Source organism: Rhyacophila brunnea, unplaced genomic scaffold, assembly GCF_057557595.1.
Source record: "Rhyacophila brunnea isolate RB1 unplaced genomic scaffold, BYU_Rbru_1.0 scaffold_20, whole genome shotgun sequence".
In the NCBI taxonomy this organism is placed as follows: domain Eukaryota; kingdom Metazoa; phylum Arthropoda; class Insecta; order Trichoptera; family Rhyacophilidae; genus Rhyacophila; species Rhyacophila brunnea.
In genome coordinates this window covers 14,232,597-14,238,625 of record NW_028232860.1, presented here as the reverse complement: position 1 = coordinate 14,238,625, position 6,029 = coordinate 14,232,597, and positions in this window count along the sequence as shown.

Here is a 6,029-nt window from a genome sequence, read left to right as displayed (position 1 = left end):
CTTGTGCTGTGAAACATGTTCACATTTGTTTTTATCCAATATGTCCATATAATCACAGAGATGTTGAAATTTAGATCTCCATAATTCTTTATCGATAAGCTTTATCTACAATAGAGTTGGTAATCTTAATCACCAATTCCATAACTTCTATTTCGTAACATAACATACAAAACGTGAAACTTGTGCTGTATCATTTATGTCACAAGACTCGTTGATAAAGCTGAAACCAATTTAAGATCTTCGACTTACTGGTTGGTTATATTCGAAGACATTTTGACTGTTCTATCGTTCACTGTTTTAGCCTACATGTGGTCATTTGTGGCCGAGCCACACCCAAGGGGCCAAAGAGCCACATGTGGCTCGCGAGCCGCGGTTTGACGACCACTGCACTAAACCAAAGGTAAATTAAACAAAGAATCAAAGCTATATTGTTTACATGACAGACTAATTAAATATTATAATATTATGTATAGCAAATGTGTGTGAATATTAATTTTTATTTAGTATGAGCACCTGTCTATAGGAGCCACATACCCAATCGCAATAGTAAGCAAAGCATTCGGGGCACAGCCGAATAAGCGGTCCTAAATCTCAGGACGACAGTCGTTGATGAACTTTCTATTTTATTATATTATGCCGTTTACAAAAAATATGAATCAAAAATAAATCGCACAGTAATCCGAAAAAAATTGAAGGAAAGCTAAAAAACCGTTTTCGACTTTGGTTTTGAACGATTTTATTAAGTACATAATTTTTGCATAGATGTCAATATTTCTCGGTACGTAACTTCCCTCATGATACAATCTCAAATAAAATTGATTGTCGCCATTTTGTCAGAGCGTCTGCCAAATTCAAAAGTAGTGTTTTCAACGTGTGCAGTCAGTGTTGCCAACCGTACTATAATTATAGTATTTGTACTATAATTTTGGCCCGCGTGCTATGTACGATATAAAAGTCTGAAAATACTGTAATTTTGAAAATTCGGAAAAAAGTTGGCAATAGAAGAAACATCGGAGAAAAGTTGGTTGAGAGAGCTAAAAAAAAGCTCGAAGCTCTTGACTCTCATTCTAAATGGAATTGTTTGATTCGGCCTCGTTTGAGTTCTCGTCTTCCATTTTCGGTGGAATATTTTGAAAATGCAGGAAAGTATTGGTCATTCAACGAGTACCTACTATATTTTTTGACGAAATACTATATTTTTTTTTGTCTGCGTACTATAATTCGGTGACAAAAATATGGCAACACTGCGTGTGCTTGATCGAGATCAATAATGCGTTAGGCAAAAGGCTAACAACCATTATTTGTAAATAGATCTATTTTAGGATAATCTCTATTCTGTGAAGACTCGTGTTATAATCCATTTAAGGAAATCATAATATCTACCATCGCGAGTAAAAATACAGTATTGTATTTTGGAAATGTGGTATTTTCAGGGCTCGAAATAGACAGGAGCGCACCGGAGCGCCGTTCCGGTTCGTGAAATGGGTAAAATTATCGCTCCGTCTCGTGGAAAAAATATGTTGACCGTCTGAGCTAGATAGGCAATATAATAGAAAATCTAACACACTTATTTTAATAAAATACACATAAAATTTGATAACCATGTAAATAATACGAGGGTGGGTCAATAAGTCCTTAGAAAAGCCGACAGGTGGCGCGACTAGTACTGTAAGCGGTTTGTTTTCATGCAGCGGCACTACCGATTCAGTATGCTGCGAAGTTTCAATCAGATTGGTCGGGTTGTTGTGTGTTTCTCGTACATTTAAAAAAAAATTTGCTTGTGGAAAATGGAAAAATGGAAAATGGAGAAAATTGAGTTTAGAGCTGTTATTAAACATTTTAATATAAAAGGGTTAACAGCAAAGGAAATAAAAAATGAGTTGGATTTAGTTCACGGCATATCTGCTCCTTCACTTGCAACTATTTATAACTGGTTAAATGAATTTAAACGTGGTCGTACATCAACAAAGGATGAACCACGCTCAGGACGTCCTGTAGAGGTGACTACACCAGAAATGATCAATAAAATCCACGATATGGTGTTAAGTGACCGAAGATTAAAGTTGAGTGAGATAATTGAGGTTACAGGGATCTCAAAAGGTAGCGTCATTTCTATTTTACATGACAAATTGGGCATGAAAAATATTTCTGCAAGATGGGTGCCGCGTTTGCTCACAGTCGACAATAAACGCAATAGGGTGGTGGCCTCTAAAGCCCTGTTGTTGCTCATGCAACGCAATCCGGATGAATTTTTTCATCGCTTTGTGACTGTAGATGAAACATGGATACACCACTATACTCCCGAGACGAAAGAACAGTCAAAGCAGTGGATTGCGAAGGCAAACCATGTCCAAAGAAGGCGAAAACCGTAAAATCAGCTGGTAAGGTTATGGCTACTGTATTTTGGGATGCACGTGAAATTATTTTCGTTGACTATTTGGAAAAAGGAAAAACAATAACAGGGGATTATTATGCATCTTTATTGGACCAGCTAAAAAACAAAATCGAAGAAAAACGGCCTCATTTAAACAGGAAAAAAATCCTCTTTCATCAGGACAATGCCCGTGTTCACACATGTTTACGATCAATGGCTAAAATTGAAGAATTGAAGTTCGAATTGGTCGACCACCCACCGTATTCGCCAGATTTAGCCCCCAGTGACTTTTTCCTTTTCCCAAACTTAAAAAAATGGCTAAGTGGACAACGTTTTTTTTCAAATGAAGAAGTCATCGATCGGACAAATGCTTATTTTGAGGACCTTCCGAAAACTTATTTTTCTGACGGTTTAAAGAAAATTGAGAAACGTCTAACCAAGTGTATTGAGCTCCAAGGAGATTATGTTGAGAAATAAAAAAAAAATACAAAAATAAAAACTGTTTTAATGCTTTTTTCTAAGGACTTATTGACCCACCCTCGTATCTTTAAAAAAATGTCGAGCGCTCCTGTTCGTAAACTTTTCCATTTCGAGCGCTGTAATTTTACGGAGATACGTCGTATCACTCACCCATTTTAAACACGAGTCTTGTTTAGTTAAAATATTTATGTTGCATTTAATGAGACGCCTCATTAGCAATCGAGACCTTAACCTAGGTCTATGGTTCGCTGTTATGTTCTCTCAATCCTTTTCGATGCTATGGATGAATGGACGCTAAACCACAGTGACGTCCCGTAGGGGTAGGCAGATTGAGCGTCGCTTGGAGGCAGCAGTTACGCGAAGGGCGGCAAATCGAGGAGAATCATTGGGTATATATCGAAATAACTGTACCTAAGCTTAGTAATAACGGAAAATTTCCATAAAAAATTCAACTCACCGGTTGGAAACAAAATGTATTAATTACTATAGAAGTTTTAATATGACTATAATTTTTGTCGAGTTCACGATGTCTAGTTTACTTCCGTTGTCCTTGAACCCCACTTCCTTAGTGAACAGAAATGACGCGTGCAGATTTGCGAATTATGTTTGAATTATAGGTAGGTACATACTTGCTTAATTTTGTGTAAAATGCTTGCCAGTAATGTTGTGTATTTTAAAATTTATCTGAAACCGTGGACTCGCAATTATTGTCTATTGAAGCAGAGATTGCATTTAAATTAAATTTAGTGGTATATATCTCATTAGTAGGTAATGTATCAATAGAACACATTTCTTAGATATTGGAGTCATGAAAGGATAATAAAAAGGCTAGGAGCCATGGGGCGGTATTTTGTCTAGGGACGTCACTGCTAAACCAGGAGATGTCACGGGGAGTTGAGGCCTTCGAGATTTGGCTGCATAGACGCATCTTCAAAATTCCGGGTCACAAAATATGTTGACGTTCTCAAACGAATTGGAAAGGACTTGGCCTCATTATAAGAGGATAAAAGTACATACAGCATTACCCAGCTTGTCATCGAAGGTAAGATCAATGGTAACCGTAGCAGACGACACTGAGTGCAGCTCCGCCGAACTGTTCCATGTGGCAATGTCAGATCCAGATGATATACTCGTACCTAGCAAATATCGTCTTGATGGTGGCTGATCTCCGCTAGCGGCTGGCTCGATAAGAAGAATATGATAAAACACATAGTTAAATGCTTCTTTATTTATTTATAGTATGTAATAATTTCAGTGACCTTTGGGGGTAGGCAGATTGAGCGTCGCTTGGGGGCGGCAGTTACTCGAAGGGTGGCAAATCGAGGAGAATCAATATATATATATATATATATATATAGTAATAGGTACCTAAGCTTAGTAATAACGGAAATATCTTTCCATTAAAAAAAATCAGCTCACTGGTTGGAAACAAAATGTACCTATTAATTAGCATAAACGGTTTAACAGGACTGTATTTTTTCATCGGGTTCGCGATGTCTAGTTTACTTCCGTTGTCTTTGGACATCACTCCTTGATGGCCAGCAATGACACGTGCAGATTTGCGAATTATATTTGAATTATAGGTAGGTACATACTTAGTTACCTAATTAATTTATCCAAATATTTTTGCCAGTCATTCGCGAGTTTTGAAAGTTGTCAGGTGTATTTTTAAATGTACTTATCTGAAACCGTGGACTCGCAATATTTTCTATTGAAGTAGAGATGATATTTAAATTAAATTTGGTGGTACTTATATATTTTGTTAGAAAATAATGTATTTCTTAGATATTGAAGTCATGAAAGGATAATAAAAAATACTGTATAATGGGGTGGCAGTTTGACGCTGCCTAGGGGCGGCATTTTGTCTAGGGATGTCACTGAATAATTTCTTTCTAGCAATATTTTCTGGACGTCAGCTCATAAGTTTAACTTGAAGCTGGTAATAAACCAATACTGTCGAGGCATTAGTGGACCTATTATGAATCCCGGACTAGTGCATTCAATTTAGATTGAAATGAAATAACAAATACCGTTTCTCCGAGTGTACCCATTGAATGGCCACCGCGTCAATTGAAAGCAAACATTAAAATCAATTTAAGTGGATCGGTTGGCGCTGCATAACACAATAAACATTCTCTTGAACATCCAAACACGTGGTCACCAACGCCAAAATTGTTCTGGTTATAAAATAATTACAAGATAAAAAGAACTTTTTATATGCAACGTTTTTAATTTTTCTGTTGAATCATATAAACTTGAGTTGACTAGCTTAAACGATCAAAAAAAATTGTACTTGATAGAAATACTGAATAATGAAATATCATTTTATATTGTTTTCCATAGTAACGCACGTATATATTATTTAATAATTTAGTTGCTAGGACCCCCTAGCAACCAATAATGGTATCGAAATAACTTTTCATACATGACAAAATTAACTAAAAATGAATTCAATTCTACTTAAAGATGGCTAAAAGTATTTAAAAAATGCATTGGCATCGTGTTCTGATATATTCTAAAAGTTTCAAATCTCTAGCTAGTCGGTAAGTTAGTTAAAAATCGATTGCAAGATTTTTACCGGACAAATAAGAATACGACCTAAGAAAAACGTTGTAATTATATTTTATTCGTAGTTATTAAACGAAATGTTTGATTATTTTGTATGGAATTTTGTTTTAATGCACAAATGAAATAAGTCAATACTATATAGGTAAGTACACATGGCCACAACCTTGGCCCCCACAAAGGGGGGGCTGGCGAGGCTGTAGCATGGGGGCCCAACGTGCCAGGTTGAGCAGATAAGTGAGATAAACACACATCACAATTTTGCTCTAATAGTAAAAAAAGCTATTTTAGTTTATGAATATGTAAGTATTAGCATTTTAAAATATATGGTTGTACGATGCTATTTTTGATTTTTGTTTGTCGATACTCAACTATTCTATAATTCAAATAGATGTAGGTACCTATTCAAAAATACAAAAAACAATGTTAAAAATACCCTATTAGTTTTAAGGTACCCTTAATTTTACCTTGAACACCATTTGGAAAACGCTACTTATGATAGTCACACTGCTGTTGACCTTAGCGATAGGTATGGGACCCGCCAAAGATCATAGTCTGGGAGCCCGCTTCTGGATGTGGGGGCCATGCCTACAACATAACAGTGTGATAC